The sequence below is a fragment of the Haliaeetus albicilla genome, chromosome 7 (assembly GCF_947461875.1).
Source record: "Haliaeetus albicilla chromosome 7, bHalAlb1.1, whole genome shotgun sequence".
Lineage (NCBI taxonomy): Eukaryota > Metazoa > Chordata > Aves > Accipitriformes > Accipitridae > Haliaeetus > Haliaeetus albicilla.
In genome coordinates this window covers 39,381,768-39,406,193 of record NC_091489.1, presented here as the reverse complement: position 1 = coordinate 39,406,193, position 24,426 = coordinate 39,381,768, and positions in this window count along the sequence as shown.

Genomic DNA, 24,426 nt, shown 5'->3' with positions numbered 1-24,426 from the left:
GATATTTGCTTCGTGGAACTGGATGATGGACCTGCAATCCATGTGCTTCAGGGAAAAGAAGGGGGCAATGGGAAGGCACCCGGGGACCGTGGCCCGTCTGCAGGAACTCCTTCCGCTCTGCAACTGTGAATACGAAGTGACTTCATAAAGATCAAACTAGGCTCAGAAGCCTGAGGTTCCTGCTTCTGCTGGAGATGCCTCCATCTCCTCGCTTGCTGTTCTGGTGGGACACTCGGGTGTCACCGCGCTGGGCAAGTGGCCGGCATCCTCCTGGGACTGGGCAGCCTGCTGCGTGGGGGGCGGCCGGCACCAGCCTGGTCTCGGTGATGTCTTGGCATGGCTCTGGTTTCCAAGGTGACTATCTCCTTCCCCAGCCTTTGAACTCCAAGGTGATTTCTTGTCTCTGAACACCATGGCAGGTCCGCCGGTGTTTCTCCACACCGTGCCGAGACGGCTTTGCTGCCCGGGATGCGTTTCGCAGTCTGATCAACAAAGTGTTTTGGTCAGATAAGGCTGACTTGGATTGTCACAGGCTTCAATAAATAAATATCTGTCTCTCCATAACAAACGTGCTCAGCAGCGTTGAGAAACCTCCTGAGTTTTCTTCCTTCTCCAGCTCAGCCCCAGGTGGGGAGAGGTAAGAGTGAAATCCAGTAAAGCCCCTCAGCAAGTCGGGGGCTTGGGAAATGGATAGGGGAGCTCTTGGCAGTGATGGATGGGTCAGAAAGGCAATGGATTTACCTGGATTATCAAGTTAAATACCCTGGAGTCTCGGAGGGGAATGGGCTGGGGGGAACCTATTGCAGGACCGGGGGGGTGCAGAGTCAGAGCTCTGCTTCCCCTCACTGCGGCACTCACAGTCGTCTTCCTGCATAGATTTTTATCTGCAATCTTTTGTGAATGATAGAAAGCAAAGGGAAAAGAAAAAAAGAAAAATTGGAGGGGGTTGAAAGTCACCCTTTGAGGACAATTTCATTGTTGCAGGCTTTACAAGCTGAGTGGCTGAATCTACTCGCAATTCAGTGCCAAGCAAATACCCAAACTGCACAAGCTCTCACAGCTTTGATCCCGAAATGTAGGCATGCTACTCAGCAGGCGGAACGATGCGTGTTTGGCCCACTATATCGGTTATCCCCAGGGCTGTTTCTGCAGCCCTCGGATACTTTGCATTGCTATTTCAGGCTTGTTTGCTGTTGTGCCTCTTCCCTCTGCTGCTGCAGGCGGCTGCAGCTGGGTGCCCCGGGGGGTGCAGCCAATGCAGGTGGGTGCTGAGGGGCTGCTCGGCTCCCACAGCCGCAGCAGGGGCGACCGCAACTTGCGCCACTTTTTCACGGTGTCTTCCATCTGACCGCTTTGTGTGGTTCGGTCTCCCTGGGTTGATAAGAATGTACCGCTCCCGAGTAGTCAGAGTCTGCCTGGAGGGGAGTGCCTGTTATCGCATGTAGTTCAGCAGTTTCTGACCAAGGGGGTTGACTTTCTTTGTTCTAGGACAGGTCTTGGAGTTCTTGTACCTTCTCTGTCTGTCTGTTTGCATCTGTCTGTCTAGATTTTTGTAATTTGCTCTCTCCCAGGGCAGGTGAATGCTTGCAATGAGTATCTGCCTGCATCATTGGTCTCTGTCCTGTCTCAGGCTGGTGGACACGATGTATATCCCCAAGAGAGTCCTGCAGGAGAAGCTCTGTCTGCCTCACAGGACCTGTGTGAGTCCTGCTGGGTGAGAAGGGGCCAGGGAAGCTCCACCATGTAGCACCCTCCGTCCTCTGCCATGAAAACCCCTTCCTAGAGGTTAATTCAGCCTTAATCTTGGGCTCAGTGAGTCAGAGGTCAGTGCTCCTTTGCGAGGCAGGACAAGATAATCTGCTTATCTTTGAGTCTATCGTACTGTCACAGCCCTTTCTGCCTACGGTGAATTAGTGCCACGCTATTAGGGATTATGGTCCCCCCACCCCCAGCCCTGATCTCCCATAAATCTCTTGAGCTTTGGTGCCTGAGCGATGTGCTGTGGGGAAACTGTGCCAAATGCTAATAGCACTGGACCGTAAATCCCTCCTCCTGCACTTAAAAGCCAGTAATTTCTGTTCCCTCCTGGGCAGCAGCATGTGCTGTCCTGGGGATATTTGTCAGTACCAACCGTGCAGGCAGAGGTGAGGTGCTGCCTGGCCTGGGGATATGGACCTGGCAACAGCCCTTTCCAGCTGGAGCTCCCCGTGGCTGGGAAAACTGCTGCTCCGTGCTGTCTCTCCCTCTCTGTGTTCAGCAAAGGAGGACAAGGACACCCACCGTGGCATGGGCACCTTCCAAACTGTGCATCTCCAATGGGATCCTGCCGGCCACCAGCAGGCATGGCTGCAGTGCAGGGGCTTACAGAGCCTGCCAGCACCTGACTGTATCAAAATGCCCAGATCTGCTCCCCTGAGGTTTTCAGCCTTTCCCTGCACAAAGCGAGGTTCAGTCCCACCTGCTCTTGCCTGGCAGCTCACACAGCCCGAGCCTTCCCCACGGGCCCCCGCTGAGCCCGGTGTGCAGCACCGCACGGCGCCGGAGCACGCTGCATGCAGAGAGGAGCTTCTGGCTCGGGCTCTGCAATGTCAAGAGCTTCAGCTAATCCAGCAAAGCATCCAAACATATTACCATGCTGCAGATCTGCAATTTAATCTTCGTGCTTCTGATGGTTCCAGCCTCAGCAAAACATGTGCTGAAAGAACAGCTCTTTGTGAGGATGCTCAGAAAAACCCGCTCAGCAGCTATGTGGAGCTTGGGGCAGGAAAATGGCAAAAGGAGGAGGGGGCACTGGCTGGAGCAGCACGGGGTAGGAAGGCAGGGTGCAGGCAGCGCTGCTGGAGCAGGGCACCGGGCAGGCAGGCAATGCTGCCACTCATGCAGTGGCAGGTGAAGCCTCCCGCGCCATGGGGAAGGCTGGTAGTGTGGCGGTGATTGCTGCACGTGTCAAGGTTTCTCCTTCTTCCTCTGTGATGTCCCTTTGTGCAAGCGGGTTCCAAAGACGGTGCTCCCCCTTCCCCTTCTTTAGGAAGGTTTACATGAAACTTTAATTATAGTAGCACTGTTTAGAAAGGTCGTTAGAAAGGATCATTAGGCCTCCTGAACAAACAGCAGTCACAAGTGTGACACAAGCGCACTGTGAAATATCAGGGTGACAAAATACTCCCGGCGCTATCTGTGGTGTGTCAGCTCACCCAGTGCCGTGTAACACCTCAATTTGTAAGGAAGATCGTGTGCCGTGCCCTATGATAAATGTTTAAATGAGGTGTTCAGATGAGTCAGACGTTGAGGAAGGAACTGATTTATCCTTCTGTAGCAAAACATCCCAGCGCACCTGCTGATAATCCTGCAGATGATAAAGCCCAGTTTCCCAGTGAGCATCACTCTGCTCCGCTCCGGGGGCACTGGAGGGGACGAAGGAGTGGATGCGCCAGTGTCTGACTTCAATTCCCATTTCAGGACAACAAGCAAATGCTTTCAGGGACTCATTTTTGGTGGGTTCTCAAATGCAGGTTGCCCGTCTCCCATCTTTCCCCCTGGGGTGCAGGCTGGCAGCCCCGGGCAGGGGAGCACCTGGCTTTTGCATGGTGCTTCTCCCCGCAGAGCTGCACTTGCTTTGCAAAGGAGGATTTTACACGTGAGGACACCAAGGGACAAGGTGGGGAGCAACTGGCCCAAGGTGACTTGGGGAGCCAGCAGCAGCAGGAGCTGTTTCTGCTTCTTCTGGAGGCTCTTGCACGGTCGGCGCCTGGGCAGTGGCGTGGCGAGCCCCGGCGGGGCTGGCTGCAGGCACGGTGGCGCGATGCAGCGAGTGGTGTTCGAGGATGATATGGCAAGTAATCGCTGAACAGAGGAGAATAAATCTCCAGCGTTAGGGGTGGATGTACAGTGCCGTAAAGCAAAGAACCAATATAACAGTCTACATAACACCATTAGTCTGGGACCGAGGCATTTGATATAGAACGAGAGATGGCATGAGCCAACAGGTCTCTCCTTTATTTTTTTTCCTTGTGTTTAATACAGTGTTCTGGATGCCGCTTTCTATGCTCAATGTGTTTTATTGTTTTGCTCACCCTGAAAGAGAAACTGCTGGCGCTTTGATAAATGGATGGAAACGTTGGGCTGGTTGTCACTGCGGCTTCCCTGGGCGGTCTGACCCAGCAGAGCCAGTCCCTGTGCAGGAGGGATGCGGGATGGGGTCCCTGGGTGTCCGTGGAGCAGGGTTGGGAGGTGGCCAGGCCCTGCCCAGCCCCTCCGCAGGACTGACCCATCACCACCCGACAGCTGAGCATGGCTCTCCTGCCTGGCCCCTTCCTCCTGCTCCTCCGCCTGGGGCTCATCCTGGGCTCCAGCCACCGTGGCACAGCACCTGGCAGGCAAGGCGAGTGCTGACCAGGACGGCGTGCAGAGCCCATCCCGGCGTCCCCACTGGAGACTTAATTCAATTACCAATTTTGCAGATGAAAGGGAGCTGGGGGAGCGAGGGGGTGGACACGGGTAGCAGAAAGCATCCGCTGCAGCATCTGCTTCCCCGGCAGCGGCATGGAGCCCCGATTGCCTTCCTTTGATGTTGGCGGCCAGGGCTGGATCCATCCAGGTTCCCCTGGCTGGTTCTCCCCGTTAGCGCCCTGCCCCTCTGAAAGTTGTCTGACGGGCGCTGCTGGAAGCCAAAAGGATGGCGAGCGGTCCTGGGGCACCCCTGGGCTCTCCTCTCCTCTCGCCTGGCTTGGTGGTGGGGGCACAGGATCGGGGTGGGGGATCTTGTCCCCAGGGTGCATCTGTGCTTGGCTGGAGGTTTGGTGTCATAGTAGCACGGAGCCAGCAGGAATGGGAAGCTTTGCAGAAGTGGCTGAACAAGCCCCGTAAGAACGAGCTAGGGAAGGAGCTACTGACCGAGCAAGCAATTTTGGAAGACAAATGTAATCTGCAGATCTGAATACCCACAGGTGAAATAGGAGGGAAGATAAAAGGACCAAAAAGTCAGGGAATCCAAGCAGTGCCGCCTGCACTTCAAAGGGGAAGGGAGCTGGCTTATAGATTTACCGCCAGTTGCGGCTGTGCCGGCACAGAGCAGAGAGCCAGCATGGGAGAGAGCTGGGGATGGAGAGGAAAGGGAATTTTAAAAGCAGAATTTCAGACGCCTGCTTCCCCCTGGGTGAAATTACACAGAGAAATATTCTGGCAAAATACGAAAGGGACCAAGATGAAAGCACAGCCCAGAATATACATTGCAAATGACATCTGTCCGGGAGGGACAGCGGATCTTGCTCTGAAACAGGGCTGTATGCTGTCTGGGGGTCCAAAGCCCAGATTTCCAGGGCTGGTTTCTTGGCTGGAGGTGCACGGGGACAGGCTGGGCGTCACCTGCACAAGAGAGCCGATAGCTGCCTGTTAGACCCCCAGCGTCTCTCGGCGCTCTGATTGAGTGGTATCGATTAGACCTGGGCAAACAGCGCAAAAATGATCTGGGCCTGCTCATGTGAATCTGTGGGTGCAGGAGGATTTGCTGATCTAGGGCTGGCTGGGAAATGATGCAGTGTCGGTGAAGCGAACTCTCCCTGGAGTGGATGCCTGGCGTCCAGATGCGAGGGGCACGCGCTGTGCAGGGGCAGGCGATGCTCCCCGGCTGAGGATGGAGGCAGGAGAGCAGGGCAGCGCTGCCTGCACTTGGTTCCTGTGTGCCGCAGGGCCGGGGACCTGCCCAGGGGTGTGTGCCTAGGCGAGGGAGGGCTTTGCACAGAGAAGCCAGGAGTGGGTGGAGAGCGGAAGCACCCCAGTGGCTTGGGAAAGGTTGCCTTTGCTTGTGGCTGAAAGTGCTGGGCAATAATAATCAAGAGTTATCGCTCGGCAATCACCATAGCAACGTCAAAACACAAGTGGGAGAGAGATGTTTTCCTATCGAGCCAGGAGGGCAGCTGCCCGCCTGCCCGGGGGGCTTCCTGTGTCTCCTCCCTGCAGCCGCTCAACCCAAACCAGGAGAAGGCAGAGCCTGGTGGGAAGGAAAGCTGGGTTTAAATGGCGAAGGAAGGAGCTCTTCCAGCCTCCATTGAGCACTGTCTTATGGCAGAAATATTGGAGATAAAGGTGACTCCCCGCACGGCTGGATCCGTGATGCTCACTCCCATCCCCATCAGAGGGTGCTGGCTGCTCAGCTCAGCTGCTCCTTGGGACACAGCTGTCCCTTGCCACCTCCTTTCTGGCTGCCAGCCAATGACTCGGTGCAAACAGTGCATGGAAAGAAGAAAAAGCCACATTTTCTGCACTGGCTAAAGCTGTGGGTCGCTGGCGTTGGTGGCTCATTGTGTTGCTTGAGGGACACAGGCTGCTCCCCAGCAGTGGCACTTGCCTGCTGCCACTGGGCAGCTCTGAAATGAGGAGCACTTGCCTTGTTGGTGCTGGCTCCAGCCACGTCTCTCCTACCAGAGCTGCTAAGCCTCCATAAATATGCTTTTAAAAATCAAGCAGTGTTTGTTTAGCATAAACTAACTCCCCTACTAAATCGATGCGGAAGCAGAGTGCGGCGCATGGCTCGGAGACATAACTCGGGGGCTGCCTGGTGCGGTCTCTGCCGAGCTGGGGAGGGCATCCATCCTCCGGAGCCCCAGGGCAGGGCTGGCTCCGTCCCAGCTGCTCCCTTCGGACTTGGCTACAGGGTGGCTACAGCGTAGGGCTGGGAGAAGATGCCCGGGTCTGTGCTCCCACCAAGGAGCTGCCCCAGGGGACGCACTGGGAGCGGGATGCATGCTGTGAACAGGTCCCTGCTGGCATGAAGGTGGTGACCGACACCCCCCCCCCCAAACCAGCAGGGACAACTGGGGATGCTGAACCAGACACAAGTGGTTCCCTATGCCTTGTGTAGGGTGCAGAGCATCAGCTGGGCCGGTGGATTGTCCCCTGGCAAACAGTCGGGGCCCTTTGTGTGCTTATCTTGCTGGGACATGTCTCACCATGCAGCTCCCAGACCCGCCGGGGGCGAGGTGGGGGGGTCTCAGCCTCCTGTGCGGCTGCCTGGTGAGAGCAGCTCTGCTCCGTGGAGCCTGGTGGTCTCTGACAGTGCATTAATAGTGGCTATTAAGGCTTGAGTTTCCTCTCACTTGTGTTGGTGTTTGTGCATCGATGTCAGCATGCCGACTCTTGATCTACACTGGCGTGGGGCACAAAGCCAGCCCAGCGCTTCACACATCTGTATTCCAGTTTGGGGTGCAGGGATGGATGCTCTTACTGGGGGGACTATATGTGCCGTGGCTCGGCGGTGGGAGGAATTGCAGCCTCATGTTTCGTCTGTGTGTATGGGAGAGTCGTTGAAAGCAGGCCGAGCTCTCCATCCATCTATCAAAGCGCTCACAGTTCAAGGTAGAGACCAAGCGTGAAAACAGCAGGGAGGTGATCGGTCACCAAAGCTCTTTAAATAAGTAAGGAGATGGGGAAGGGGGTAGAAAGGCAGAGGAAGAATCATTCTCATGATTCACGGAGACGGAGGGTGAGGGATGCCAACTTCTGTGGGGTATGGCGCACGCCTGGGGTGCCGGGGCTCTGCTTTCCAGCGGGAAGGTTTAAAAACACCATCTCTGCAGGATGTGTCCACTGCAAGGAATCGCAGCTGTGCAAAGATGGGAGAGCATTGCCTCTGTCGTGGTGGGCTGGGCTGGGATTTTGAGGGTGCGTCTGCTGGGAGAAGCTGGGGAGTGTGGGGGGCCCATTCCCCCCTCGTGTCCCCAAAAGGGGGCTGGCTCGGGGCTGGCCAGACAGAGCCCGAGCCTGGGGGCTGCCCCTGCTCAGGCCGGGGTCCCCCTCTGCAGGGAGCACCGCAGGGAGGAGAGACCCTCTGCAGGAGCCGTTCCTCTTGCCTCACATAGGGGCTTACGGAGAGACCAGAATCACGAGGTGCTTTTCATGCACAAAAGCTGAAAAAGCAGCTTCTGCCTTTGAAGGGGCAGACAAGGCTTTATCTGCTGGGAGAGGAGCTGCGGACTGCCAGCTCCTCTGCTTCCTGATCCAGTGCCAGGTTGCAGGGGCTGAAGCAGCCTGTGGAGTTAGCAAAATCCTTTATTTTACACTTGATATCTTGTTCAGATCAATATGGATTCCTTGAGCAATTCGGGGGCTTGTAGTCTCCTGATTAGCTGTCCCTTTATCCAGGTAGATTTTTCTTATCTAGAGTAATTGTTGTTCCAGAGTACACCTACGGCTGCAACATGACCTTACTGGCAAGGGTATGCTAAGATGGCGCTGGAAGCTGCTCCCTGAGAAACACAGCTCCCCATGCCTGACCCCTCCCTGCCAGCCCCTCCGCATTATCTCCCTATAAATTGTTTCTGAAAGCTTTTGTTGCCTTCCCAAGGTGAGACAGGGCAAGCCGGAAGGTGAATATATACATCTAAACCACTCAAAGGCCCCAGCCATGGGGAGGAAGAAGAAGGATGTTTACCATGGCCTGCAGTCTCCCTCCAGGAGCTCTCTCGCCCAATGTACTTTGATGGGAGTTTCTATTAACCGGTGTGGCTTCTCAGTCCATTCACAACCCTGGCATCTTTGGCGAGTTTGTGCGAGATGCTCCAGCCTGAGATTAGTCAAAATGGAAATAAATCGGTGGTTTAAGATAAAAATCCCTCTCCAGATATGATGGTGATGAATGAGGGAGGTGAAGGGGATGCGGGGAAGTTGCTCCTTTCTTGAGACGCCAGCGAACATCTTGGCTTTCCCCTCAGCGCCGCTGCCTGGGATACTTGTGGTCCGCCCGGCACTGCCGTTTGCCGGAGCAGGAACGCGGCGTCTCGGGTCGCCGGCGCCTGTGCTCCCCTGGGATTTCATTCCCTCCCTGCTCCCGCCCTTCTGACAGGATCGCTCATTTCCCTTAATTAGTTCATGGAAACAAATACGGGGCTGACAATAAAGGAGAGATTTGCTGGGTCAGGCTCAACACCAGTCCCTCAAATGCCGCCTGACACTGGCACAGGCTGTACCGGGAAAACAAACAGCTCTATTAAATTCAATGCATGCGTGAACGGCTCCGGAGAGGCTGTCTCCATGGAGCACCTGCCTGCTCCTCCTCTTTGTCTTTACCAGAAAAATCAGAGCCACAGGTTTTTTTTCTGTGGGATGCCCAACTCCAGCTTACTGTCCTTCTGCAAAAATTACATAGAGGTGAAGCTGGGCAGCTTTTCCCAGAATAAATTACAAGAAACCAGGGACAGGGACGAGGTGTACTCTTGAAAGCAGCTGGTGACTAAAGGTGGGAGACTGGGTGTTTTTCCTGACACCTGGCAAATTAGCCTCCCGCTGACATGGGGAAGGACCAGCACCGCTAAGCAGTTGAGACTGAATTTGGCAGCTAGCTTTGGCCGAGGTGATGTGGAGGAACAAATTAGCAAAACCACCAAACGCTTCAGCATTTCCAAAATAAACCTGGTTGCCTTTCGGTTCTGACACCGCTCCAGGGCGGTCCTGCGGGAGGGAGGGACAGACAAGGATGCTTGTGGGGTGGGATGGACCGGGATCACCAAGTGGTCGCAGGGAAACCGCCCGCGAGGGAAGGGCAGGCACCACTTCTGCCCTGGCTTGTCGCGGCAGTGCCGTGCTGCCGAGCCCTTGCCAAACAACCCTGCGGGCGCATCTCTGCCCTGCTCCCCCTGGGAGGGAGCTGCCAGGCTCCAGCTCCCGAATCCTCGGAAGCGCCCGGAAAAGTCCCCCTTGTTTATAGTTTCTTACTCGCCTCTTGCTCCCCGTTGTGTGCCCATTGCCCGGAGAACCCGGAGAATATCGATTGTATTTCTGTGCTGCTCGAGGCACTGCTGCTGCGGAGCCGTGTGGGGGAGCTCAGCCCATTGCCTTCTCCTCAGCTCTGCGGAGCCAGTGGCCGGGGTTCGGTTTGCCGACGAGGGAAGGCGGCGTAGCAGTGACACCGGGAGAGCCCTCCTTGGTCTGCCTCTCGGAGACATTCCGGTCCATGTTGGGCCACCAGGTTCGTCTTTGACGGCTAAAGCACCTGCAGCATCGCTGTTCGTGTGCTCAGTATGATCGCAGGAGCTTGGGCAAGCCAGGGCTGCTCCTGCAGCTGTGCCGCTTGCCCAGCACGGGGCCGGTGGGCTGGATGCAGCATCCTCGCCTCTGCCAAGTTCTCCCACGCGCATCGCATCGCCTGTTTCCCAGTGCTTGTGGGTGCTCTGCGGCAGGCACCCATGTCACTGATGTGTGCGCCTGTGAGGCAGGACCTGAACGGGGGGCACGGCTGGGGGCGAAGGAGCTGCTTGGGGCCTCACCCCAGCGGGAAAGGAAGGTCCCTGTCTTGCAGGGAGTCTGAAACTTCTCCCTTTTTGCTCCTGGCTGGCCTCTGGCTTGTGGCAGAAAGAGCAGAAAGGGCAGAAAATATGTGCGCTTTTCTGTAGTACAATTTTCTAGACAAAAGACAAATTCCATCCTATGGCTGCAATTATTTTATTATGCAGCACTAATGAAAAATACAGTAGAACATTGTGGTGGGTTGACCCTGGCTGGACGCCAGGTGTCCACAAAAGCTGCTCTATTACTCCCCCCCTCAGCTGGACAGGGGAGAGGAAATATAACGAAAGGCTCATGGGTCAAGATAAGGACAGGGAGAGATCACTCAACTAATTACCTTCATGGGCAAAACCAACTTGACCTGGGGAAATTAGTTTAATCTATTACCAATCAAATCAGAGCAGGGTAATGAGAAATAAAAACTAAATCTTAAAACACCTTCACCCCACTCTTCCCTTCTTCCCAGGCTTAACTTTACTCCCAGTTTTCTCTCCCTCTTCCCCCCCAGCAGCACAAGGGGACTGGGAATGGGGTTGGGGTCAGTTCATCCCACCTTCTCTCTGCTGCTCCTTGCTCCTCAGTGGGAGGAATCCTCAGTCTTCCCCTGCTCCAGCATGGTGTCCCTCCCACAGGAGACAGTTCTCCATGAAATTCTCCAATGTGGGTCCTTCCCATGGGCTGCAGTCCTTCAGGCACAGACTGCTCCAGTGTGGGTGGCCCATGGGGTGACAAGTCCTGCCAGCAAACCTGCTCCAGTGTGGGCTTCTCAAGGTGTCACAGCCTTCTTTGGGCATCCCCCTGCTCTGGTGTGGGGTCCTTCCCAGGTTACAGATGAATATCTGCTCCACCGTGGACCTCCATGGGCTGCAGGGGGACAGCCTGCCTCACCATGGTCTTACCCACAGGCTGCAGGGGAGTCTCTGCTCCAGCACCTGGATCACCTCCTCCCCCTCCTTCTTCACTGACCTTGGGGTCTGCAGGGCTGTTCCTCTTACATATTCTCACTCTTCTCTCTCTCTGGCTGCAGTTGGCAGTTGTCGTGTGTCGTCGCCCCCCCCCCCCCTTAAATACGTTATCCCAGAGGTGCTACCACTATCGCTGATGGGCTTGGCCTTGGCCAGCAGTGGGGTCTGTCTTGGAGCCACCTGGCACTGGCTTTATTGGACATGGGGGAAGCTTCTAACAGCTTCTCACAGAAGCCCCCCATGTAGCCCCCCTGCTACCAAACCCTTGCCACGCAAACCCAATAGAAAAATCTCAAAAGGACCTATGGTAAAGAGTTACTTAATGGAATAAATCACTTTAAATTAAGCATTTATCCCTTTGATTTTTTTTTCTGTAAAACACCAATTGGCTAAAGGTGTTCACTTCAGTTGTGTGTTTGATAACTGCTGTGTGGGTATAGCGAGCAGTGCAGCTCCCTGTGCCGGCCACAGTGCAGGCAGGGCGGGGACTCTGCCAAGAGTGGAGGTGTTGCTCCAAATCAAGGCTGGCTTTGCCGGGAGCCGTGTGTGAGGCTGTGAGGCTGAGGATGTGTGGAAAACACCTTCTCTTCTCCTCCTTTGGGTAATTCAACACTTGTCACTGTTACAAGAGCTTGCATGGCAGAGATGGGGTGCAGGATGCAGGACATGGTGTCCATCCCAGGCCCCTGCTCCACAGCTGTGGTCCTTGCTGACGGCTCCTGCTGAAGCGTAAGCCAGTGGAGCCGCTTCCCACAGTGGTGCAGGCAGCTGATGCAAGCAAGGAAGGGAGGGAGGGAGAGAGAGAGGTGATAAATAAATAAGCTAAATAAATAGCTGGGCTCTTCAAGGGGGAAATCAGGGCTGTAAATTAGGCAATGATTATCTTGTGATCCCGGCAACTGAGCTTCATAAATATTAACATGCTAACATGCCCCGGGGCGAGGAGGCAGCTCTGCAGAGGATGCTGACGGCCAAGCGTGGGATTTGTCCCAGGCAGGGGTGTTTCCACCCAGGCTAGGTGTAACTCACCTGGGAGGTGGCCCCCACGTGAGAAGCCGTCCCTCTGCAGGGTCTCAGCCAGCCCGAGGAACAGCAAACGGAGAGCACTTGGTCTCACCCGTACCTCCTTCTCCTCCTCCCATGTGGGTCTGAGTCCCAGCAGCCTCGTGGTGCCGGCCCTGCGGGGAGCAGGTGCGGGTTTTGAGCCTCAGGTTTGTGTTTGCACGAGATACGGTGCGAGGAAGCTGTGATAAAGAGTGGCTAATACATACATATCGGCTTTCTGGTCTGCTGAGTATTCCCCAGCCTTTCACACTCTCTGCTGCCAGCTCTCCTCTAACAGATCTGTTTTCATACAGGAAAACCAAACAATTTTCTGCAACTTTCTAAACAGCTCCTGCATGGTCTTACTTCCCCCTCCCCTCGCTCCCGCTCACCATACCCGTGTGCCTCGGCTGGCCAAGCCGCAGGGCAGGTCCAGAGCCAGTATCTGTTCCCATTGTCCCTGCCTACCCCAGGGTGCAGCGCCAAGACGGCCGAGCCACGTTTGTTTGTAGCACAGCTAATAGGAATACTAGGATATATCCACCTTGTCTCTCTCCAGGACCTTATGCTGTGCCTATCGACGCTGTCTCCCTCGTGCGGTTACATCTGGCCCCAGCCCTGCTGCAGGGATGGGGGTCCCTGTGCCACCGGCGTCCCCTCCCCGTGCCACAGGCATCCCCTCCCTGTCCCAGCTCTCCCATCAGCAAGGCAGCACCCAGCCCTGTCCCCCCGCCGATTCTACCCTTCTCTGTCTTATTTGTTAAATATCCTGTAATTATATAGAAATAAAAGGCTCCTACAGATTAGGGGGTAATTATACTTAATAGGAACAAAATGAATATTCCTGGTTAACCGTTTGGGTTTGGGAGACAGATGGCATGTAACCCCATGTTTACCTCTGAACATCGCAGCAACGACAGCGCAGTAATTAACCAGTTGCTATCTGGCTCGTAGCCAAAGGCATTAATTGGTTAACCATCTCTGCGCGTACACAAGCGGCTTTGCGGGTGATTTATACGGCCTCATCCTTGTGGCGGGCTGTCTGGATGGTTTCGGGGCGGTGCTCTGAGCGCCTCGGCTGGCGGGTGCCACGTGAGGGCACGTCCGCCCTGCGGAGACCTGCCCTGTCGTTCCCCGGGGCCGTGGCCACCTTGTGCTGGCCATGGTAAATATTTCTGGCATTACCCATTCTGGAAATGCACGCGCCCAGTCAATTGAACAAGGCGGCTGCTGATGGCAGCATGACAAGCAATATCCATAACTGCTTGTAATCTTCTGCAGACATTCAATTGCTCCCATCCAGCTCCATTGAAGATGAAGAGGCTCCTATTATCTTGAGATCCTTCTGCCACCGGTATCACAAACCGATGCTGACACACGGCCTGGGCACGCTTAGAGCGACGCGCTTTTGACAATACGTATTTTGTCATCTCTGGCAAGACGGCGGAACCGGGGGAGAGCAATGGTTGTTGCGTGGGTGGGAGGCGATGGGACTGAAGGGTCTCCTGTCTGAGGCAGGGTTTGAAGAAGAGCTGCCCCTCAGCCGATGGGCCAGGGGTGGAAGCCCATGGGGCTTCAGCAGCCTCTTCTTGGAGGCACCTGGACAAGATTTATTGCTGCTGTTGGAAGCCCCTTTGAATGCAGGCACTGTGATGTGTTCAAATAATATTAATGAATACAACAGCAACCACAGGGAGAGCTCGGTATTTACTGTAAATTCAGCATCTAAACAGAGACATAATTTTGTCTTCTCCAGTTTAACACCATTCATAATTTTATGTTTTAACAGATTTCCCCTGGGGCTCTGAGATGCCTTTTTTATTTGAGGCTATTCCCAATTACCCACTGTGCCTCTCAAGGGCTGGTTCCTGGTTAAATGCACGTGGGACTGACTTGTCTGAAACAACAAAAGATGCTAAGACATGCTGCATTGGCTCCCTCGCCCCATCCTCCCGTTTCCTTAACAAGACCCTTGCACCCCTCGCACCGTCGGGAGTTCACCGGTGCTGGCCTCCTGGGCCCCTGCACCGGGCTCTCCTGTGTATATATATATATATATATATATATGTATAATTCATCACAGTGGCTGCAGAGCCTCTCTTCAGCTTTGAGGGGCTCGGCAAAGTGGCATGCTCGCTGTCCCCTCTTCTCTCAACTCGGGGCTGTCCTGGGCCCCAGGGAAAGCAGCTCGCTGCCGGCGGACCTGTGGCAAGGAGGGATGCACGCGGGCAGGGAGTGCTCGGTACACTGGAGGCTCGGATGGCGTCGCTTTCACGTACGTGGGGTTTTGCCTGTGCGCAAGAAGGGGGGAAATAATTGCACCACTTGCAATTACTTGCTACCCCCCCCAAATCTTTGTGGAAAATGAATTTAGCCAGGAATAATCAAATTATCGTATTGGGCAGTTGCTGCCGTTTAGTCCCCGCAGGGCACGTGGCCCTGCGTTGCTCCGTACAGGGTGAATCTAAGCCTGGGAATGAGCCTCGCTCCATCTAAAGGGCTGATCCTGCAGCCACCCTCCGCACTCCATGAAAGGTCTGCCCTGTGCCATGCCTCTAATTTGCTGTCCTCGTGGGTGCTGCAGCTGGAAAACGTGCTTTCTGGAGTCTTGATGAGATAGGATGCAAAGCAGATGTGGTTGCAGGCAAGAAAACACATTAAAAATGGGAGCAAGTGGATTGTGTCACTGCTTGGCTGGGAACGTGGCTCCCCTCGCACTGGGATGGGGAGTGGGTGTGAGCAGCTGGCTGGGCATTCCCCTAGATGCATGCACTAAGGGAGGAGGCTTCTGCTTTGACGTTCTTCCCTGTAAGAGTTTTGAAATGAGATGTTTTTGATGAAGGTAGTCTTTTTTTTTCAGTTCACGAGGATTTTTTTCATGTAAAAATATGAGTCTTGTCACACCAAAGAGTGGGAAATATCAGAATGATGAAGTGTTTCCAAAGGATTAAAATGAAAAGCTTGAGCTGATGCAGTCCAGTGGAGAATAAAGCTGAAGCTCTCCTGCGTTAGGACTGACACGTTGGCGCTGACTCCGGACGTGCCTTTGTCTACCACGGGTGGGAATGGGGTTTAGCATCCCACCACGGGGTGGGACCCACGAGCACCCGGGGGCATGTCTCAACTGGGGCTGCTGCCTCCTCTGATCATAGCAGCCTGTTCTTGCACCAGCCCTTCCTCCTGGGAGCGGGTGCCTCTCCCTTCCCGCTTGTTTTTGAACTAAATTTATTGCGGTCTTTGCCATTACCTGATTTCCAAGAAAATTAATTAGTGTCCCTGGAATGGAAAGCGGCTACAGGCAGACAAAAGGCACGTCCCAGGGGAGCTATTGCAGCAGCAAACGGAGCCATCGCTCTTGGGCTGAACACGTCGTTACTCAATTTTGGGTTGCTGGTGCATTTACTCCTTGAGAGGCGCGGGAATGCTCCAGGAGACCCTCGCTCCTTGGCTCGGCTGCTGCGGGGCTGCTGGGAGCCCTCTGTCCTTGCTGGGGCAGAAATCTGCCTTCTCTCTGCGATGAACACGTCATCATAAAGCCAGTCGCCCTTCCCTCAGCTCCCAACGTCGGAGTTCGGCACCCAGCTGACGAGTCCCACGCTTGCTTTGGCCTCTCTCGGTCTCTTTTTCCCCTTCCCTCCACACATATGGGGGGACTCGCTGGGGTGGGGACCCCCAGCCCCGCAGCTCTTGGGCTCCTGTACGGGCAAAGGGAGGTTTAGCCACTTAATGAATTTAGATTTAATTTGCAAGTGAAAAAGATCGGTTTCTTTTGTAGCTGACGCTGCAGCCCAAATGTCTAAGCTTCTAGGGTTTAAGTCTAATTAACTGCATTTCACAGCTTATTTAAAGAAAAGAATGGAGGCATTAAAATTGTAAAATCTAATTTTTAAGTAAATCTTTCAGCACAAAATTAATGTCGCAGTCTCCCAGCCGCCTTGGCAATATATCTCTTGTCTTCAAATTTCAAAATGAGCTTTTGCAAACATGAAATTATTCATTAGACCGTCTGGTAAAGGGATAAATAAGTGTCTCTTTACATCCAAGATCTCCCGGTTTTCCATTTAGCAAAAGATTGGCTTATTCAGCCTGATGCCGAGCGGCTGATGGGGTCCCTGAGGCGGGAGGCGACAGGCGGGAGTGGGTAGTCCTGCAGCTGGGCTGTCCGGCCAGGGTCCGCTGTGCCATTAGAAGGTGTGAGGAGTGAATCCCCCCAGCATTTTGTCCTGTGAATTTTCCCCGGTCTGTTACATCTCAGTGTCGTTGTCCCACAGCCCGGCCCGCACTGCGGGACCCCCCAGGCGGGTGCCCTGCCCACCCCCGGGGCTTCTCCTAAGGCTGTCCCAGGGGGCCCTTGTTAAAAAGGAATAGATTTTGTGGAACCAAAAAATATTATTTTAACAATACCATTTTTATATCATTTTTTAAGACCCCTGGTGATTTCTCTTTCTCTTGATTACAGTCACATAATTAATTGTAGGAGCGACACGTTTAATACTAACTACATAATTACTTTTGTGCATGACGTCTCCAAACCTGGCCGTTTGACCTTGACTGCTCCGCCGGGCGGATGGAGAGGTGGGTGCCGTGAAACCATGGGGGGATAGGCAGAGGAGACATCAACTTGCTGTCCTTCGCTGGGGGTTTTCCCCCAGGGTTTCTGCCCAGACAGCCGGAGCCTCTCCCTCTCTGTGTCTGCATGCCTGGCACACCTGTAGATTGGGGACTTTCAGGGCAAAATTGCCAGAAGTGCCAGCTCAGAGACCCGGTCCTGGAGCTCCCCGAGGGTCATGAGCATCCTCCTGGCCGGGAGGGCATTTCTGCCTTGTTTCCCAACAAAGAAAACACAACCCCAAATACATAGAGGCAGCTCAAGGGTAAAACAGAAATAACCCAGGCATGTTTCCACTCGTAGGAAACTGGTTGTTGAACACCAACAAAGCCCTTTGTGGGAGAGCTGGAGGCCTCAGCCTGAGAAATCAAAGCACGGGGCTGCCGGGGCAGTGAGTGGAGGCACTGCCTGACCCTCTCCTGCCCCAGCAGACATGTCCTGCCTGTGATTTCCCTGCTCGGAAGCATGGCAGCTCCAGCCTCACCCTCATGGAGGCAGACCAAAGCCTTCTCCAGTGCTCTCCGCACTCTGGGGCAAACGCAGAATCTTCCTGGGTTTGTGCTGGGCCTCTCCCCAACTTCTGTTCACAATCAGGGGGTTTATTTCCCTTGTAAAAGCCCATAATTATTCTGTAAAGATCTCATTTTGCACTTGCGGTGCCTCTTCCCAAGCTGGGTCAGGCACTAATCCTTGCTGGAGCCCTGAATACTGGGGGATGGCCAGATTCAGTATCAGCGCTGGCTGATCTTCCCTCTCTGACCCAAAAAGCAAGGTGGGATGCGGCTCACAAGTTTGCCGGGAGGGTCAGGTCTGCCAGCCGTAGCCGCTAGGATGTGCTGATGCAAAAAACCCACGTTAATTAATGGAGGGGTGCCGAATGCAGGAGAGGAGTAATTAACAGTTAGGGAACTTATAGAAAAATGATGCTCAGTAGCACACCCCACAATTCCGCTCTAAAAACGGGATGCGAAGAAGCGAGGTATGGTTTGGCACCGCTGGAGTCAGTCGACAGATAGTGCCGTGCTGGGAGGTGGCTTGGCGGGGTACGAGGGTATGGGGAAGCAGCTCCCTGCTTGCCCCGGCCTTACCGGCATCCTGCAAGCAGGCAGCACCAGCTGGGGGATTTTGATAGGGAAACTTGCGTCTAAACCTTTTGAAAAGCCCAGTTAGAGTGCCCGATGATTGCCTGGCAATTGATGAATTATATCTGTAAGAGCAGTCATGAAGTGAGTGTCCCCCCACTCCGTCTCATGTCACTGTCCTGTGCTGTGCCGACAGCCTGGAACTGCCTCCTGGATGCTGGGGGTATTCCAGGGAAATAATGACCCACACAGGGGCCGGCCCGAATCAAAATCCCCAGAAAATGACTGACAAGTGGGATGTATTTTTATTTTAATTTTGCACAAATGAAAAACGAAGAGCGGTTGAAATCCCGTTTCGAGCTGGGGAACTGAAGTTATGCAAGCGTGGCACTGAGCCTGCAAAGCTGCCTGCAAGCAGCAGCGGTACTGAAGCCAGCGCCTTTCTGCTAATGTTGCCCTTCTGGGCGCTGTATCCTTTCTGGAGGGATGGGTGCTGGCTGGCACAGGGACCCGCAGGGCCCCAGGGGGACCTCTCTCTCTGATAATGTGAGATCTGTGCTGATCCTAGGAAGCAGAAGCTGATTTTTTTCTAAGCTGGGGCAGCCCCATCTGATGTCTGTTGAGCAGCAGTGCTCTCCTCTGGCTGAGCTCGTGCCTCCGAGTGGGGCAAAATCCTACCAGGAGGGTGAAGGGAGCAGGAGCAGTGCTTTGGATAACTCCTTATAGTACTGCTATTTCTTGTTATTTTTTAAAAGTCAGTCTGTATTACAGTGCGGTTCTGTGGGCTCTACTGTATTCCCGAGAATAACGCTCCGTGCTAAATCAGTCCCTGGCAATCAATGCTTTTCTAATGAATTCTGAATTCCTAATGTCAGGACATTACATTGCCTGTTTATTTTCTCTCTGCCCTTGTCTTACTCCTCTGCATTATTCCTGTAAGCTGCATAAAATACATTAGATGTATATATGTTTTTTTCCCTTTCTCCCCTCTGCAGACCTCATTGGAAAAGTTAATGGTGTGTTTCTGGAGTAATTAGAATGATTTAAATGGCCTCGTAACAAAGTTCTTCTGCAGAAGCAGCCGCTTCTCACCCTCTGTATCTGTCATATCTTGGCTAGAAGCAGCAGCGGAGGAAAAACGTGATAGGAAATGGAGGGGAACAGCCCCCCAGCGAGGAGATCTGGGCGCGGGTACGTGGGAATTAATTATTCATGGCCAGCAGTTTGGCAGGATTTGCTTGTACATCTGGAAATCCATTAAAACGAGAGGACGGCTCTTGCAGGGGCATGCTGCGATGACCCTTCCGTCCCTTCCTCTGGAGCTCTCAGCGTGGCTCGAGGCAGGACCGGGCACAGGCAGGGGAGCACAGAGCGTGCTCCCTCTCTCCAGAGCTGGCCGGGGGGGGTCTGCGGGCAGGAGGAGCCTCGCCAGCACTGGAATATTCAGGAATATTTGCAGGCTGGGATTTTTGGCCACAGGCAGATGCTGGCTCTGCAGACAGCTGCGCCTTTTGAAGGCGTTGCTGCCTCCAGCTGTTTGCTGCTCCCCCTCTCCTGCAGCCGCCGAGTCCCCCGGGAGCGATCCCAAACCTGCCGCGGCCAAAGCGAGCCCAGGCTGCCCAAATCGGCGCGAGGAAGAGCCCGTCCTGGTGGATGCTCCACAGCCCCCACCTGTTGCACATCTGTATTTTGGCCCCAGGCAATGGGCTCACCATGGCAACCGTGCCCGCGGTCCTGCGGTCCAGCATCCCTGATGCCGACCGAAGGAGCAGCCGTGGCTGTGTGTTTTGGGGAGCAATGCAAGCCCTGGCCCTGCTGCCGGCAGGCAGGGAAGGTGGCTGGGAGTGGGGAGGGATGTGCTGTTGAAATGGGCTGGAGTCCGAGCTGTGTCCAGCCCCACATGCTGGCGATGGCCATGGCGGCAAAATGCCGACCAACTGCCCGGCCTTAATATTGTCATCTGGCCCCAGGCGAAAAGACTTCCCGCTGTGGCTTTGTTTGGGGAGCTGTGAACTTCCATGGGTACGCTGTGGTTATATCAATCTCTCCCAGTTCTGCACTGCCTGGAGTGTGGCAGGGGCAGTCCGAGGGTCCATCAGCGCTTGGTTTTGGGTGCTAGCTCGGTCCCCGCAGTGGGGGGACTGCGGCTGAGAGGTGCTGCTGTCCCGGGTTGTGGTCCTTCCTCACGCTCCACAGACCTGTGTGGAGATGCCGGGACGGAGTCTGGCTTTGGAGTCTCCTCTTGTGTTCCCAACAGTGCCTTAGAAATTAAGAATCAATCCGATTATTCAAGCCCATAAACAACATCATAAAAATAACATCAATTTGCACAGAAAGGCGCTGCATTAATGGGCTGAAATAATGATGCACTTTTACAACATAAATTTACAATCAATCTTGCTTTTAACACCGTGAAACAACAGTTGGAGGAGGATCAATCCTTTGCCTGAATTAGATGGCTTGAGTCAGAGATGCTTCAGGGGGTTATTTCTGGAAGCTTTTAACAACAGCTCTGGCAGGCTTTTGCTAACAGATTCTCCGGGGCTGTGTGCGACAGGCGAGGCCTGGAGCACCCAGCACTCATGTTTTGGACCATCCAGGAGGTTGCGGCAAAGGCTGTCTTGGCTCTGCACGCTTTGCTCTCCCTCGGAGCATCGGAGGGGGAGCGGTGTGTGCTGCTGGAAGGGAAACAGGCGGATGTATGTAGCCGCAGAAAGCAGGCTGGGCTGCCACCTGGCACCTGGCTGACAGCAGGTTCACTCCCGGAGACTGTCATCACCAACTGGGGGCATTGGAGCCGGGTGGCCTTTCCCTGGTGCCGGGCTCTCCTGGTCCCTCAGACCTGCCCCAGCCTGGGAGCCGTACATCCCGGGAAAGGGCTATTGCCCAGATAAGGCCAGACAACTGCAACTCCCCACGCCATCCTTGCCAAGAAACATCCCTCTCATGCTTCCCGCTTCTCCCTGCCCTGGAAAACTTGTCGGGGGTCCTGGTGGCAACCACTGCAGCTTGCTTCCCAGAGCTGCATCCCACCCACTTAATTTTTCGGAGTGCCTTTCCAGTAGAGGCTTAGACCTTGTTGACTCCAGCATCCCCAGGCGCTATCACTACTGCTTTTTAGCTTGCCTGCTTTCTATATTTATTATTTTTTCTTGTAAATGGGTACCAAAATGAAATCTATGCTTATGGAGAGATTGATTAGTTAACCAACTCAATTATATCTTTAGCCGAGAGCTATATTAAGTAATGCAGCAAAATTATTGCTCTGTGCAGATCCGTTTTGTTAAACAGCTGTTTGCCGGCCCAAGGAGGAGAAGATGGAGGTTAAAAATACCTTTACGGTCCCGGAGCCACAGACACACAAAAGCCACGAGGCACCCGATCCCGTGGGCACCCCGAGCACAGCCAGCACCGAGGCAGGCGAGGGGGACGGAGTGAGCTTCCCCTTCCCAAGGGACCCTCAGGCTCCAGAAGGGGAGAAAAACCAGCCCTGAAGCTAGGCTGCCCCCCTGCACTGCCACCAGCCATGAGCCTCTCGCAATGCCCCTTTCCTCCCCGTGTTCCCTCCCCAGCTCTGCTGCAGGTTCCCCGGCAGCTGGTGCACAGCAAAGGGCCCACGGGCAGTGCTGCTGCGATCACCTCTGCAGGGGACAGAGCAGCTGAAGGGGTGCCTTTTACATTTTGTTTCCTCGCCGCCATCATTAGCGTTGGTTTTCCGTGGTGTGGGCTCCCTTCCTTCGCCTCATCCTCCTTCACTGCTTCCTGGTGCCCGCTCTTGGGGAGGCATGGGCAGGGAGCATCTGAGAGGCGTGGGGAAAAATGACAGTCACAACGCCAAGAGCTGGTGTGAGGGATGATCTCTGCGGCACGCTCCTGGCATGCTCCTGGCACGCTGACCCTTCCACGACGTGCCTGGTGTGCTGCCCAGGGTCTGCCCGCCACCGGAGCTATGGTAGGCAACCGCGGTGGGTGGCACAGCCGGCTTCCCTGGCCTGGTGCTCTGCTGTGTGCAGGACGCTTGCTGCTGGGGTTTATAGAAGGCTCCAGTCAGCACTTCATAAGTATTGAGTTGCGAGGTATTTACATAGGCTGTGTCCTGGGTTTATAAATAGCAAAGATGGGCAGTGCTCCCCGGCGTTGTGCTCATGGATGAGTTGCAGCGGGCAGAGCCCCGCAGCAGGGCTCCGGCAGCCCATCCGAGGACGTTAGGCAGTCAAGCCCGGCTTTCCGCCCTCCGTCCCTCCGCCTGGCTGCTGTTAAAACATTAACGGCTTCCAGGGAGCTCCAGCAGCTCCAGCAGGTTCTCTGCATAATTAAAAGGAAGCTGAACTCATCTTATTCTAAGTGTCTTTTAGGAATACAATTAGCTTCCGCACCGCTTTTGTACTTTCTAAACCTTTTAATTTAGTCATATAAGGACAAGGGTGTTACTGCTGGGAACAGGTATGTACAAATGCAAAAGGATCTGGGTCAGACTTGGTCATAATTAAAATTGTATGCCCTGTGTTTAAGTGCTTTTCTGCATATTACGTCTGCCTTCATGTGCGATTGCAAATGCCATCGCAGGGAGAGGGGAAAGGGCACTTGTTCAGCCGTGAAGACCTTTCTGCACCGGGCTGGGGACACCTCTGCGCTTCTGTACCATGGGCGAGGCAGGAGCGTCCGCCTGCCAGACCCCTGCATCGGCCAACAGGTCACTAAACAGAAATAGGAAAAGGTAGGTGGCATTTCTAATGCCCTCCAAGAGGCTCCTGGAAAAGCATCAGGTTTTTAGAGAGGTGGACCATGCAAGGGCAAACTGGTGCCCTGGACCAGCAGAAGCCACGCTGTGCCCTCACAAGCCCCCTGTTACCCAGTGCAGGTGGAGGGAAGCCAGCTGGATGGGAAAGGCCTTAAATGTGGGCGCTCATCACGTGTAGGGGTGACTCGGAGTGTTTCCCAGAGCCTGCACCCTCCTCCACGTCATTAACGGCCCCCTCGTATGTGGCACCATAGATGCACATTTTCCCCTTTGAGCAGCTAATGCGCCACTAAAGAGCTCCCTGGGCAATGATCCTTGTTCTCCGGAGAGAAAGACAGAGAAGACAAGGAACAACCATGCTGCTTTGCCTCGGAGGGAGGGGGGATGCTGGGAAGCCTGCTGCTGGCCTGGTGATAAGTGCAAGAAAAGGGATCCAGATATCCGCTCTCTAGGACGCCTCCCAAGCGACGACTTAACTTCAAAAGTTCCTCCCCAAAGCTCGCACAGCCATGTCTTGCACCAGCTTTGCTGTGGTGTGCGGGTCATGAGAGCAAGCCTGCCTTAACCATCTCCTGTGCATCTATCTCGGCTCTGCAGGGCGCTGTGGGATGCTGCTGTGAGAGGGGAGCACCTCCCTGGGCAAGCTGCATGTGTGGATAATCCCCTCAGGGAAGATGCAGAAGGGGTCAGCCCATCCAAACAGAGGGTGCTGGCAATTTGCTACAGCATGGGTCCCTGTATGGCGGTTCTGGGTGATGTGTGCTTTCCTTCGGCCGGTAACTCAATAAAAGGGAGCCGCTCACCGCCAAGGCACGGGGCCACTCATTACAGGCCTGCCCGGCCGGCCGAGGGCCCTCGTAAAAGTGCCCGATGGATCATTATGATCCAGCAGGCTCAGGTGAAATAATGAGTTTTCATTGCCACGCAATAAACTTTATGGAAGTTATAAAAAAATGAAGCTCCATGCCGATACAGGCAGGCACCTGGAAAAGCGCGGCAGGGGGGCGTGGGGCTAGGGGGCCGCTCCGGGCACCCAGCGAGTGAATAATTGTGAGAACGGTGGTAACTGGCATTGAGCAGCATTTCCAGCCCAGCTGGGGAGGTGCGGCAGTGAGGTGGGAGGGTGCGGTGCAATCCGGCTTCATGTGCGGGTACTGGGAGCAGAGGAGATGGACACATGTGGAGAGAGACAGTCTGAGAATGAAATACCAAAACCACCACCCCATTACAGCTTCACATGAAGGTCGCTTGTTTTATTGACTGTGGCACAATTCCATCCATTTCCAGCCTGACATTTCTGGTCCTTCCTCCCTCTCAAAGCTTTTCTTTTACGGCAGCTCAGCTTCCCCAAGGGTGGTTTTTTTCCCTTCCGCTGCCATTCAAAACCTCCAGAGGATTTACGTTTTCTCTAGATCTAAGCTCTCCGCTGGCTGGTGTGCACTGCCGGAGGGCTGCTGGCCTCCCCAAAGTGGCTGGGAGAGGCCAGTGTGGGGTGGCCGCTGTCCCAGGGGGACTTTTGCCCCATCCACGTCCCACAGTCACGCTCTGCATGTGCCTCTCGCAAAGAGCCTCAGATAATTTCACATTTTGTTTGCATTTTGCAGGTAACAAAGCCGAGTTATAAATGTCACCTGTCCTGCTTTTGATGATGACAGTCATTTCTGGTGTGCAGGGGGAGCGTGGATGATGGGGCAGTGGGGTGACGCT